The following is a 14,271-nucleotide window of genomic DNA, read 5'->3' as shown; positions in this document are numbered from 1 at the left end:
CACAATGCACTGTTAACCTCTGGAACTCCTTGCCAGCGGGTGTTGTGAAGGCAAATACTATAATGGTGTTCAAAAGGGAGCTAGACAGATTCATGGAAAATAGGTCCATCAATGGTTAATAGCCAGGAATTGTGTCCCTAGCCTCTGTTTGCCAGAAGCTGGGATTGGGTGACAGGGCATGGATCACTTGATAGTCATCCAAACTGCAGATTTGGAATATACAATCATAGACTATCAAGGCTGGAAGGGACCTCAGGAGATCATCCAGTCCAACCTGTTGCTCAAAGCAGGACAAATCCCCAGATTTTTTTTTTTTTTTTTTTTTAAACCCCAGTCTGTAAATGGCCCCTCAAGGATTGAGCTCACAACCCTGGGTTTAGCAGGCCAATGCTCAAACCACTGAGCTATCCCTCCCCACAAAGGATTCTATGATAACCTGTCTGTTCATTCCCTTTGGGGCACCTTCCATTGGCCACTGTCAGAGGACAGGATACTGGGCTTGATGGACCTTTGGTCTGACCCAGTATGGCCGTTCATAAGAACATAAGATCCCTGCCTCGAAGAGTTCACAATCTAAGTGATGTAAGAGTCCTGTGCAAAGGGTGAGGTGGAGAACCCTTCCTTCGTTCCTTCCTTCCTTCTGCTTTAGGACTATCTGCAATCTAACCCACTGTAAACAGATAAGCATGTAGTCAATCCTTGCATTAATAATTAGTGAATAATAAAGTAGTTGAAAACTAGTTCTTCTTCTACTGAACCTGGCAGGACCTGTGTTCAGTGTTTTTCATTTTGCCTAGTTCAGTTGCTAACCCCCAAAGCAATGCAAGGAATGCAGCTCTCTGCTCTGTTTATGCACTCACCATGTCCTGAACTGCAGCAGAACAAATAAAGAGCCCCTATCCTAGCTTCCACTGCATCTTTCAAATGTATTTAGCTGTATGCTATCTACATCGTTTTATTTTATTAAGAAGAGAGGCAGCATGATCCAGTGATTAAATGTGATTAAGTGTTGAGTCAAGATATGGCATTGACTTGCAATATGACTTTGGGCAATTTACTCAATCATGCAGTGCCTCACTTTCCTGATCAGTAAAATAATTATTCATATTGTTGTCTATGGCAGTTTATGGACATTGCTGTGCATTGACACTTTGGTGCTGTGCAGGCATGGATGAAGATAGGGTGCCTAATTCATGGCTACCCTATGATCATTTTGCACTGGCTAAACTCCCCCACATAAATACCCACAGTGCATGATGCAGCTGTGCCCCAGTGCAAGAGCCTCTGGGAAAGGGGACATTCAGTATGTGCCCTGGGTGTTCCTATGCCTCAGGTATTCATTAGCTGCTGCAAGGCCCATAGAGCCCTGATAACTGGGGCACAGGTTAGGGTATCCTTCATGGCAATTCTGACCTGTGCCCGGGCCAGACCGGCCAATGGTACCTCAGGATAGGGAAGCACAAGCTGCCTCCTTTGGTCCCTGCACTGGATCGGGGAATGAATTGGGACCAAGGTCCGTGCTCAAAAGAGTCTATAGTCCAAATTAGATGGGAAGATACGTACAAAGGAAGGGGAAAGGGAAAGCACCATCAAACCAAAGTGACAAAGCAATTATGCTTGACACACATCTTGTTACTGGGGGTAATAACTCCCTTCTACCTGACATGAGTGCTGGGAGTCTTAATTCATGGATGCTTATAAAGCACATTGACATCTGCAGATGGAAGGCCTTCCAGGCATGCACAACATCTGTATTATTAAAACATACAAAAACCAGTTCACTGATAAGTGTGTTCACAAACTAAAGGGCCTGATTCTCCACTGTCTGTCACCTCGGGTCGTTGTTTACACCTGAGCAGCTGAGAATGGCAGAGCCTTATACCCACTTTGCACTAGTGTAACTAGCTAATACAGAAGGTGCAAGGCAACAGAGAATCCAGCCCAGTGTGTCTTATCCAGGCTATCTGCTAGTCATCAGTGTTTCTCCCAGTGCCTTGTGTTCCCTTTCAATAGCATCTAAGCCATGGAACAAGGCATAGCAATATAGCCCCATCACATACTTTCATCTATAGTATAGACACACGTACAAGAAGGGAAGGGTGGCTAGTAAGTGACCTCTCAGATTATTTAGAAAGGTCCCAGTGTACTTTTGTGCAATTTTCTTCTCACTTCACTGTTCCCTCTTTGTCTGAAATGGCAGGTAACGTGAGCAGGAGCGGTGTGCAAATTGATTTGGAGCCGATCGATGACTTGGTGTTCGGCTCTGGCCAGCTGCTGTGTCACTGATTGCCTCCAAATCGATTCACACACCATTCCTGCTCAGCACACCTGCCATTTCAGATGGAGAGAGAACAATGAAGTGAGAAGAAAATTATGTATTTGTTAGACACCCTTGCCCCCCTCTACCTCCACCATCAACAGAAGCAGAGGGACCTGGAGATCTTTTGCTGTTATTTGTAGAAAGCTCCAGGAGATAAATTAGCAGAAAAAACAGAGATCATAGACCCCTAAGTCATGTGACAAAAACGGCCTACAACAGAGCTCAGGAAGCCAAAGCTGCTGCCTGCAATGGGTCTTCATAACAGAAGTGTAGTAGCAGAAATACGAAGTTGGAGTCTCAGGTGCTCCATTGCCATAAAAGGAACTAGGCTGATTTACAACAGCCAAGAATCTGGCCCATGGAGTACATAAGGCTCAATTCATCACTGACTTGCATCTCACCTAATCATTTACGCCTGTGCAGAATGAGTGTACAGCCATTCCCATGTGGTAGCGTTTTACACTAAACTTGTAAAAGTGTTGGTGACAACACAAGACAAAAGACAGTGGCGTCTGAAGCCCACAGTCTGCATACATGTTGTCCAAGAGTCTATCTAATACCCTGTTCTAGCTCAGAAAGGAGTTGCAGAGGTGTGCCTCTGGAACTGCTTACACTTATCCAGATTAGGCCTCCAGGTCAGGTGGATGAGTCAATGAGTCTGGTCACCTACCAGGACACTGGCCCTTCTGGAACACAGTAATTTGGCTGGTGGAGCCTTCAGGAACAGGCATGTGTGTTGCTGCTCTGGGCTAGAGGATGGCTGCAGCTTTTCTTCTCTGAAACTAGACAGGTGCAGATCTCCTGGTCAGCTCCTCTTAGCATTAGCGATAGAAATGATGGTGAAAGGTCATCTTGCAGGTCTGCATTTGCTAGCTGACACGTTCCTCTCAGGCTGGGACCCAGTGTGACTGCTGCTCTCTTCCTGATAGCAGGACTAGTTTTCCCCAGGTCAGGGGTTTGTTGCAGCCAGAGTTTGGTGTGGCTGCTTTGGAACTGCTCTCTTTCCTCTCAAGATGGCTCCTGCAAACTCCATCCTGAGTCCAGAGAGGTCACAGGCTATTCACCTATCTTGCTTCAATGCTCTTTTCCTACTGCTGGTGCATTCTGTTGGGTTTCAGTTAAAAGCTGCTGCTCAAGTCCTGAATTAAGGAAGATTATCTAAAAAACAAAACAAAACAAAAAATCCCCTCTCATTTCCAGTGCTTGTTTTTGCAAATTCACAATAGTACATAGACTATATTTTGCTCTGTACATTTTCAAAGTACTGAACAAACATTGGGTAACATTTTCAAAAGCATCTACATCACTTAGGAGCCTAATTCCCATTTTCAAAAGTAATCTGGGAATAAATTAGAAGCCTAAATTCCACTGACTTTCAATAAGATTTAGGTTCCTAAGTGCCTTCAGCCAAGATTTTTAAAGGTATTTAGGCACTTAACTCCCTTCAATTCACTTTTGAAAATGGGACCTAGGAGTCTAAGTCAGCTGGGTGCTTCTGAAAATTTAACATTAATTAATTTCCACAACATCCCTGGAAAAACAGACAGACATAAAAGGGCAATGTTTTCAGATACATTCACTAATTTTGTGTGCCTCCGTTTTCAGGTTTCCAACTTGAGATGCTTTGATTTTGATTTTCAGGGGTGTTCAAGATTTCTAGCAAGCTGCAGACCCCCAGCATCCATGAAAATTAGGTCCAGGGAGACATTTTTCCAAAGTACGGAGTATCCACAATTGGGAGCTGTATTTTCCAAACAGCTCAGCTCCCATCTCAGCACCTAAATGAAGTGGCCAGATTTTCAGCATTGCCAGTAACCAATAGAACCATGGAGACTGCAGGGTGCTGAGTGTTTTTGCAAATCCAGACACTTACTTAGGTGTCTAGATTGGAGCTACTTGGTGCTGCTGAACTCTTTTGAAAATGTTGCTGTTAGATGGCTCAAGCTGGACACCCCAAAAATGAAGGTGGCTAAACTTAGTAGATGCATCTGAAAAACTGACTGCCTGTGATTTGCCCAAGGCAATAGAGCAAGGCAGCAGTACAGCTTGAATTAGAATACCTGAATATTTGGCTTCAAGCCCTGCCTTTCAGTCCCTTGGCCCATGTAAGACAGCTGTTCTAGTGGGCTTCTACACTCCAAAAGGCATAGGAAAAGTTCACTCTGCAAACAAGCTGTTATTTATTGCTTTGGCTTTTGGTAGGTCTCCTTGCTGTTGTCATATTGGACAAGTTTCTTGTCTGCCCATGAAAGCATTAGTGTCAGAAATGCAGCCAGCAGGCAAGAGTGCCAATGAAAAGAATGACTTTTGGGGAGTCACCCAGGCCTCAGTTGGAATGGATGGTTTCAGACTCTTTTTAGAAGATGGTCGGTTTATACATGTGTTTGGAGATCATTAGGGATTTCTCTCTGGCCCTGCCTTTAGTCCCTTTGCCTTGATCATTTCACCCCACTCTTTTAAATCTCTCCAGCTGCTTCCCCATTTCACCACATCAATTACAAGCTTCTTGTCCTCAGTTTCAAGGCCCATCACAACCCCACCCCTTCCTACTTATCCACACTTGTCTCTTATCATATCACCCCAGCCTCCTTAGCTCTGCCATTGGTGCCAGCCTCGTCCTCACATTTATCAGCATCACACAAACGTCCCACGCCTTCTTCTTTTTCACTACCCCATGTGCATGGAATGCCCTGCTGAAACTGATCTGTAAGGCACTATTCTATGCTCCTTCATATTCTTCCTCCAGACCCAGTTTTTCTGTGATGCCTGCTAGAATCTGGCCAATTAATAATGGAGAGAATGTTGGCATGCTGGGTTCAGCTGATATGTGTTAATTTAATTTTTAAAATTAAAGGACAAGTCTTTCAACAGTGATTAGTGAGTCAGGGCATCTCAGTTTTGGGGTGACCAGCTCGAGAAATGTGCTGAGTGCCTACCTTTTGGAAATCCAGCTACTTTAAGATATCTCTAGTTGGGCACCCCAAAACTGATGCACCCAAAATCATTGTTGAAAAACCACAGCTATAGCAGATATTTTTAAAAGTATGAACTATATACAAATTGTACTTATTTTGAGCGGATCCTTTTCCTCCACCCCTTGTTCTGTTGCTTATGTTCTTAGGCCTCGATCCCACAAACATTTGAGCATATACTTAGCTTTATGCACGAGACAAACCCCATTAAATTCAATGTGTGAAGTTGAGCACATGCTCACGTGTCTGGAGGGTTGGAACCTTAGATACTAAGCTTTTGGGACATTGGCTGTGTCTTCCTGTGTGTGTGAGCAGTGCCTAGCAAATTGTGGGTGCTACTGGGACACAATAAATAAATAAGAATTGGGTACGCTATGAGTGCTTAACAAACAAATAATAATAATCCCTAATGATCAACATTATCTTTAGTGGTTCTCAAAAATGGGTTGTGGACTCATGATTTCAGCCTTCACAAAGTTCCCATGTACATGTAAGCTTTGAAAGGGTTTACTCTTTCAAGACAATTCTTCCTCTGGGTTTTCTTTGAGCTTTGTGGATGGCAGCAGGGGAGGGGCCAGAAGAGACTGACACACAGCAGCCATTCTGGAAGGAGGTTGACAGACTCTGACAGAAAGATCCTGAGGGAGAGAGTCACAGTTCGCCGCAGGGATCCCCGTACCCTCTCCCTCATGCAGAATGCATGGTGCTGACGCTTTCGGCTCTGTGAATACAGCCCCTGCCTAAGGAGACTGCACACTGGGTGTGCGGAAGCCGACCCGCTCTTACCTGCTGTCATGGGCGGTGGGTGAGGCTGCCGTTTGGGGAGGCTAGCTCCCCAGCCTACCTGTGGCCACGCCCATACTCCACTCCTGCTGCGCCCCACTCTGCCCAGGGTCCGCCCTCTCCCCACTGTCTCCTTCCTCTCTTCCCTTCCCCACCCTGCTCACCCCCTTCCCAGCCAAATCCCTGAATCCAAATGAAGCAAATGACATTTGAAAAAAAAAACACTCTTCTGCAATTTCTTTCTAAAGAAAATGGAACATGTTTTCCACTGCATGCCAGAAGATGAAGACTGGACATGCAGAAGGTACCTAATTAAAAGCACTAAACTTGGGAATAAAAAATGTCAGTCACGGGTTTTTTGATATACCCTGAAGTTTGTCAGAGATTTATTTGCAAAAACTTCGTAGTAAGGGCAAGTCAGCTGTCTTGCTGAATACAACATTAAATATTATGGAATACATGATGCAGCTCTTCTCTGTTTCACATTTTCTTAATCAGTATTTCTAAGCTGATTTTATATTTTAAATGTACTCTTAAGCCTTCATATATTAATCATTCCAGATTACTACATATTTAACTCACTGAAACAAAGACATTATTTTAAATTAATCAGTCACAAAGGTTTAGTGTGTTCACACCAGTGTTCATTGCTTTTAGAAAAAGGGAACACTAGTGTGTGTGATCTCCATAACAATACACATGTTTATGAAATTTCACCAACTTTAAAAAATATGTTTCCAAAGATTTTAGGCATAACAAAGGATTTTATATCTTACTAAGGTACTGACTTTGCTAGAGGGTTCTCTTAAAACTAGTTCATCAAATAGAAGTAAAGAAAGGGAAACTCGGTTGTCCAGCTATCTGGCAGGAAAGGGGGGTGGTCTCTGTAAGGGCCCTCCTCAAGGATTTTTTAGAGAGGTGATTTTATCATCTTCAGCAAGACAGTAATGAAATATTTTTAAAGCAAATTTTAAACTAAGGTCCTGTAGACTAACATGTTCTGAGTAAATATTACAGGCATGCACAGCTGTTTTTGTCAGTACATTCAGAAACTGACAGTACATACCTGGGGGTTGGCAAGTGCCTGTTAAATGGCTTCATTACCCCTTGAATGGCTCTTTAATAGTTTCAATGTTGTGCTAATAGGTCTGGCAGGCTGGAGGCTTTAAGTTACTAGATCCCCTCTGGAGTAAGAGTCACCAGGCTGCAGCAGCCAGCTGTGGGAGCCTGCAGGAAGGGTCAGAACAGGGATAGGAAGAGGCAGAAGGTTGGACACTAAGACCCAGGGGTACCCCAAATTTTCAGGTATGCTTAAGGATGGTCCTGCCAGTAGGGTACCACAGTGCACAGGTACCAGCTTTCTCCTTGCCCCCGGGGTGCCCAACCCCCACTTTGCCTCAGGCTCCACCCCCACTTCCACCCCCTCCCCATAGCACCTCCTGCACTCTGCAGAACAGCTGATTGTGGCAGGTGGGAGGCACTGGGAGGGAGGGGGAGGAGTTGATTAGCAGGGCCACTGATAGGTTGGAGGCTCTGTGGGGAGGGGGAGGAGCTGGCTGCCGGTGGTTGCTTAGCCCTGGAGCACCCATGGAGTCGGTATCTATGCCACTATGCATAACAAATGGACACAGCACCAGACCCTGCCTGCAAAATCTCAGGCCTGGTCTACACTACGGGGGGGGGGGGGTGTCGAACTAAGGTACGCGACTTCAGCTACGCGAATAGCGTAGCTGAAGTTGAACTACCTTAGTTTGAATTTCCTACCTGTCCAGACGCCGCGGGATCGAACTCCGCGGCTCCCCCGTCGACTCCGCCACCGCCGTTCGCGGTGGTGGAGTTCCGGAGTCGACGGGAGGCGTTCGGAGTTCGAACTATCGCGTCTAGATTAGACGAGATAGTTCGAACTCCGAGAAGTCGAACTCTCCGCGTCGACCCGGCGGGTAAGTATGGACCTACCCTCAGATATATCTCCACTGCTACAATAATAAACACAGCATGCCTATCACACTGTGTGGTGTACCTCATCCAGTGCACTAAATGCCCAGAGAACAATTACGTGGGTAAAACCAGGCACTCTCTACTCTCTCGAATTAACTCACACAAGAAAATAATAAAAGACAAAAACACCTTATCACCTGTGGGTGACCATGTTTCACAAAGCGATCACTCCCTATCTGATGTATCAGTCCTCATCTTCAAAGGAAACCTGTACAATACTTTCAAAAGATGAGCCTGGGAGCTTAAATTCATTGCTCTGCTAGTTACATCATGGACCGAACAGAGGCACTTGATTTATGGCTTATTACAACTATCTGTAACACACTAAACCCTCTTTTTGTCCTGTGACTTCAGAAGTGTTAACGGGCCACTCTACCAGGGGTGAAAGTAATTTACAGGACTTACCGGTACTGCCGGAGTCCTGAGGGGGGCGTGGCCTCATCCAGAAGAGGCGTGGCCTCTCAAGATTTAAAGGCCCTGGGGCACTGGCTGTGGCTGGGAGCCCCAGGACCTTTAAATCAACCAGGGGATCCCAGCTGAAGAGGTGGCTGGGAGTTATTTGGAATTTTAATGTTGTAACAGAAAATAGATCCCTTTTTAAATTATTAATCCCATCAAATAATGTTGTTTTGAGTTTATGCTGAATTCAGTTCAAAACAAGGTTCAGAGTGAAAAGGGTCCATTTTATGCAACAGAAGAAAGCAAATCTGGCTAGCTGGATTAGGAAGGCTTGTTAAACAGAAGGATTTGGCTATCTCCTAAAGGAGACCTGCGTCATCAAAAGTATCTCCCTGCATTTTTTCTGAGTCTAGAAAGGAGGAGAGCTTGCTGGACTGGCAACCTCCACAACCAGCACTCTCTTGAACAATCCTGCTACCTTCAGAAGGAGGGAACAGGCTGCCAGCAACCTCCAGCCAAAAAATATCCGCTGTGGTAGAGCCTGGTGGCTGTCTCTTCCTCCTGTGCATCTTGTAACATGTAGATTTAGAATGTAATGGGACATCAAAAAGAAATTCCTTTGCAGTCCTACTTTTGTTGTGAAGACAGAGTAAGCAGAGCTGTCTGTAAAGATGAAGGCTGCCTGTCCCTCAGAAGGGAGAGGAATCATGTGAGGACTTTCAGACAGCATGTTGAAAAACAGCATGCCCCAGAAATCAGTTTTGTTTTGAGTACTGAGCAAAAAAAGGAGACATTTTAGTTTTAATATTAGCGTGGAAATGAGTTTTTGTTTGTTAATTTTAAATAACAATAAAATTGTACAATACAGAAATCTCTCTCTCTCTATTGACATGCCTCTATGTCTACCACATATCTATTTCTCTCTCTTAGGCCAGATCGATGCACAAACATTGTATTGCTTTAATTAAACCAGTGTAGTTAAAGTGGTGGGTGCAGTTGTATGGATATCAGTTTAGCTATCCTATAGCAAAGGGAAATAAGCTATACTGGTATAGGGTGCCTCCATCTAGGTATAACTGCATCCACACTAGGGATTATCTCTATTTAACAATTTTGGTAGAAAAATCACACCACTAGCCAAAAATATTAAACCAGTATAAAAACTCTGCAGATCAGGCCTCAGAGATGAGCAAATAATTAGAAAAAATAATTTGTTCAATGAATTTAGCCCTTTTCTGCTTGTAGAATGCCAATGAGCAATTGCAATGTCTTTGAATGTATTCATTATTCAACTTTACTTAATGAATTTTTGTTAGATATTTTTCTTCCTCCATGTACTGATTATGAACAGTTTACTCTAGGTATTTGATAATTTATGTACTGCTACTACATAGCACTTACATTATGCTTTCCATTTTCAAAATAATGTGCAAACAGTGACTAGGAATTGCTCAATATTTGAAATGGATGGTTAGCTCTCATTGGTCACATAAGTCACATGGTATTTTTCTATTCCCTCGATGAATTAGAGTAATTGATAGGGCTTGAATTATGTCAATCCATTGCTTAAAGTTATGTACATGTTTAAGTATGTTGTTGAACTGGCACCCATATGAGCACACTTATGGCTATTTTGTCCATATATCTTTTCTTATGTGGCCTCGACACCATAGTATTTGAGTGCCTTTTGCCAGAAAATATCCATTTTTCATCTACAAACGTAAGAGACAAAAGCACAAGGAATCCACAGTACACAACCAAGTCATTCTTTTCTGCCATCTAAAGAGTATATATGGGAAACACACTTTTCAAACTTGGGAAGCTAAAGTTGGGCATCTGAGCACTCAGATTTGCATATAGGCACCTAGCACATACTTGATTTCCCAAGTGCTCATTTATGCCTGAAATGCAAGATTTGAGGCATCTTGTTTAGAAAACCAGATTTGAAAATTAAACCCATAGCATCTGACATAAAAATGTTCATGTCACCACAAGCTACATACATGTTAATAATGTGCACAGACTTTTTTTTTTTTATAAACTAAAAATTAGGAACAGATGTCAGGAGTGCAAAGAACATAAGCATGAGAGACCCTGCCACAGTATATTTTCTAACACAATATAACTACAAATATATGTAATGAAACTGCTGACTCATTACTGGTTACTGTTCTCGACCTCCTGAATGACCTGGAGGGAAAAGGGTTGGGCCACATGACATTTTGGACATTTTAGATGAGCAGAGACTAGAAGGGGAAGTGTCCTCCCAGAAGCACAGAGAATCAAAAATAGGGAGAGGCGCGCATAGCTTGTTTCTTGAGCAGTATGCTGAAGGGAGTAGCTTGGAAGCTGGCCATGAGAGGGAGTCAGGCAGCAGGCCCCAACAGATGGCCTCAAATAGAGCCAGGACAGCTGGAGCTAGGAGGAGCAGCCCTTAAAGAGCTTGGGGAAGCAGATGACAAGAGTAGGGTGACCAGACAGCAAGTGTGAAAAATCGGGACGGGGGTGAGGGGTTAATAGGAGCATATATAAGAAAAAGACCCAAATATCGGCACTGTCCCTATAAAATCAGGACATCTGGTCACCTTAGACAAGAGCTCCAGAGTCTGATCTGGAGTTGGAGAGCTAGCAGCAGAAGTAAAATCCTATCTTACTGAAGCCTGTAAACAAGACAAGCTGCGTTACCAACCACAATGTAGAAATGACCCTAACATGATGACCAGGTGATGTCCAGACAGCTGGAGTGGAGCAAGAGTAGGCCTGAGAGACCAAGGATCTAAGATTATTTTCATCAGAAGTGTCAAACTCATAGCCAGTGGGACAAATTCAGCCTGTGACACATATTTGGGGGCCTACATGGTGTATTCAGATTCTGTAGCTTCTCAATTATTTAAAAAAAAAATGTTTCCAGTTCTCATGAATGTGAAGAAAAGTTTATAAACATGAGCAGAGTGTAAACCAATGCAGTGATGTCTACCTGAGTCACAGACAGCCCCAAGAAAGGACTGAGAGGTGTAAACTCTTCCAGCTACTTCAGAATGTTTACACATAAGCCTAATATGGATACTTTAAATGTCAACGTTAACTATTTCCTTGCTGATCATTTGAGCAGAGGGAGTGGGAAAGCAGTGGCCCCCTCCGGGGGGTGGAATTTGGGATTTCCTATAGGGAAGTAAATAGAAGGGGAAAAAAGATAAACACAGAGAAGAGGGAAAGAAGCAGGGAAAGGTGGATGGGGAAGTAAATGAAACAAAGGGGAGGGGAAATGCAGTGGTCCTAAAAGGCAGCATATTTTCCTTCTGAATGCAACAGCAAGGCCAGTAAATAACTAAACACTTAGTTGCTTCCTAAAGGCCATAACTCATCATTGATCTTTGTGAGCCCCTTCCATTGACATCAGTGGCAGTTCCTTTGTGGACTGAGGGGAGAAAAGAGTCCTTAGTTTATACTCTGCCTCACAGATCATAAGTAAAAATGGAAGTTTGTCTTCTCCACTGAATGAGTTTGACACAACTGATTTAGCGAGATCTTGCAGTTACTGAACCCATGGAAATCTGGGGTGTCCTTCTGTTGTGTCCTATCATTGGACTGCTGCTTGGGTGAAATTCGGAAATTTTCAGTATCTTTCTCTCTAATTGCTAACTACCAAGACTTGTAGCTAGGATATTTGCACCCTTTCTTTTCTGCCAATTCTAATCAAGAAGTCTCCTTCATTTATTAGATGTGTGTGAGTGTTTAATGGAAACCCACCAAAGGCTAAGGCCTGTACCATCTAGAGTCTGGAGTGTCTACAATACATGTCTCTGAACTCATGGGGCACATATCATGCTACCAAACATCTAAAAGGGATTGGTGTACCACAGCACTGGAATTGAACTCGAGCTGCTAGCCCTGGTTAAAAACACCCTTTTTTTTTTTTTTTTTTTTTTTAAGACATACCCACAGTGAAGACAAGGAGGGGGCAGGAGGGGAAGAAGGAGAGAAGCACTGTCAGACACGTATTCAAGAATCATTAGTATGGATCTTTCCATTAAGTTATGTCATTTTGACATTATTTCATAATTAGACAGTATTGAGCAGGTTTTGCTACTTTTAGCAATCTAGTTAAAAAAGCAAAAGAATAAAACAAAAGCAAATGCAGGTGAAACACGCAATTTATATTCTAAAAATTAAACTATATGGGGTTTAGATAGTGAAAAATGTTACTATTTTTGCTGTTAATGACATTTATGACTGGAATTAGTTAATGTGCATTGTCATTTGCATAATGTAAATTGTTCTTCACCATTCAGTGGTCTGCACCTGCTCAAACCTCAGACTGAAGAAGGACTGTTTCATATCTGCATTACTAAGGAGAAGGACCTCTGGAAGCTCAGATCTCTGGGGCCAAGTAGGGGAAACAGAAAATTATGATGTGGACTTTTCCAGAATGCCTTTCTACCAAAAATTCATTTTGTTTCGTGGAGAAACTATCAAGAAATTGGGGTGGAAATTGGATTTAAATGGTATTTAGAATTTTACTCTTGGGGTTGTTTATTTTTAACCCCAAAAGTACTCTCCCAACTAAGAATACCTCTGTTCAGAAGAAAGTATGGCAATCATAAATAGTACTAATACTTTGTTATTTTAAAGCCACTTCCATCTTAGGATATCAAAACACTTTACAAACATTAATGAATTAAGCCTTGAAACAATATGCTCAGCTTTCAGAGAAGTGATCTATGACAATGTGTCCAACATCACAATGCAACTGTAGGGTAAAGCAGTAAACAGGACCTAGATCTCTTGATTCCTGTTCCTATCCTGCTGCTTCTTTTCATAGTGCAGCAGTATTAATGTGAACTCCTACACAGTCTGGCAAAAGCTGAGAGACATGAGGTAAGAATGATCAGGTTGGATTTGCACTGACAGCAACAAGATGTAGGTCTGATCCCCACTCTCTAGGAATCCAGGGAAGCAGTGGGGGTAAGAAAGTACACAGGAAAATCTAACAGCAAAGGGTAAAGGTCAAACTGTGTGTAACAGATAGTTCTGGGGTAGGGAAACTCTGAAAGATTTTGTGATTCTTGTTTAAAAGCCCACAATTCTTTCCTGGGTGTTTGGCTGGTGAGTCTTGCCCACATGCTTAGGGTTTAGCTGATCGCCATATTTGGGGTCAGGAAGGAATTTTACTCCACGGCAGATTGGCAGAGGCCCTAGGGGATTTTTGCCTTCCTCTGCAGCATGGGACACAGGTTACTTGCTGGAGGATTCTCTGCACCTTGAAGTCTTTAAACCACAAATTGAGGACTTCAATAACTCAGACATAGGTCAAGGGTTTGTTACAAGAGTGGGTGGGTGAGATTCTGTGGCCTGCATTGTGCAGGAGGTCAGACTAGAAGATCATAATGGTCCCTTCTGACCTTAAAGTCTATTAGTCTATGAGAACAGGGAGAACACATCCTATAATTTCAACAACTTCAGACCTTAAAAAACACACGCACATCCGGCTTCCTCCAGAGATTGCTCTAATGTACACTCCACTGCAATGGCTCCCTGGCAGCGGTGGTGTAGTGATCACGCAGAGTTTAAGGTGCTTGCAAGAGCTCTGCTTTATTCTGAGTCTGGTTGGAACTGGCTGTTCTGCTGAGCATAACAACAAGAGCTTCACAGCACCCCGCTCAGACTTCTCTGTCTGGGAAGCTCAGTCTTAATGACACAGCCCCAAAGACCACAGCACCATTCCACAACATGCTCCAGTCACACACCTTTCCTTCCTCAGCATGCTCACTTCAGCTGTGGGGAGGGCATGACATACAG

The 14,271-nt window shown here is 43.4% G+C and overlaps 1 long non-coding RNA gene across 2 annotated transcripts in view; it reads right to left on the bottom strand.

Moving 5' to 3' along the window:
• Positions 1–623: 623 nt before the first annotated feature.
• The window catches only part of LOC120402028, an 88,264-nt gene continuing 74,616 nt past the window's right edge, over positions 624–14,271 (bottom strand). For both annotated transcript variants that reach the window (XR_005596918.1, XR_005596917.1), the window contains one exon: positions 624–3,478. This is a non-coding gene — a long non-coding RNA (uncharacterized LOC120402028). The remainder of the gene's footprint in view (positions 3,479–14,271) is intronic.

This window comes from Mauremys reevesii, linkage group 3 (genome assembly GCF_016161935.1).
Source record: "Mauremys reevesii isolate NIE-2019 linkage group 3, ASM1616193v1, whole genome shotgun sequence".
NCBI classification, from domain to species: domain Eukaryota; kingdom Metazoa; phylum Chordata; order Testudines; family Geoemydidae; genus Mauremys; species Mauremys reevesii.
The sequence above is the reverse complement of the archived record's forward strand: the minus strand, read 5'-3'. Positions and strand labels throughout refer to the sequence as shown.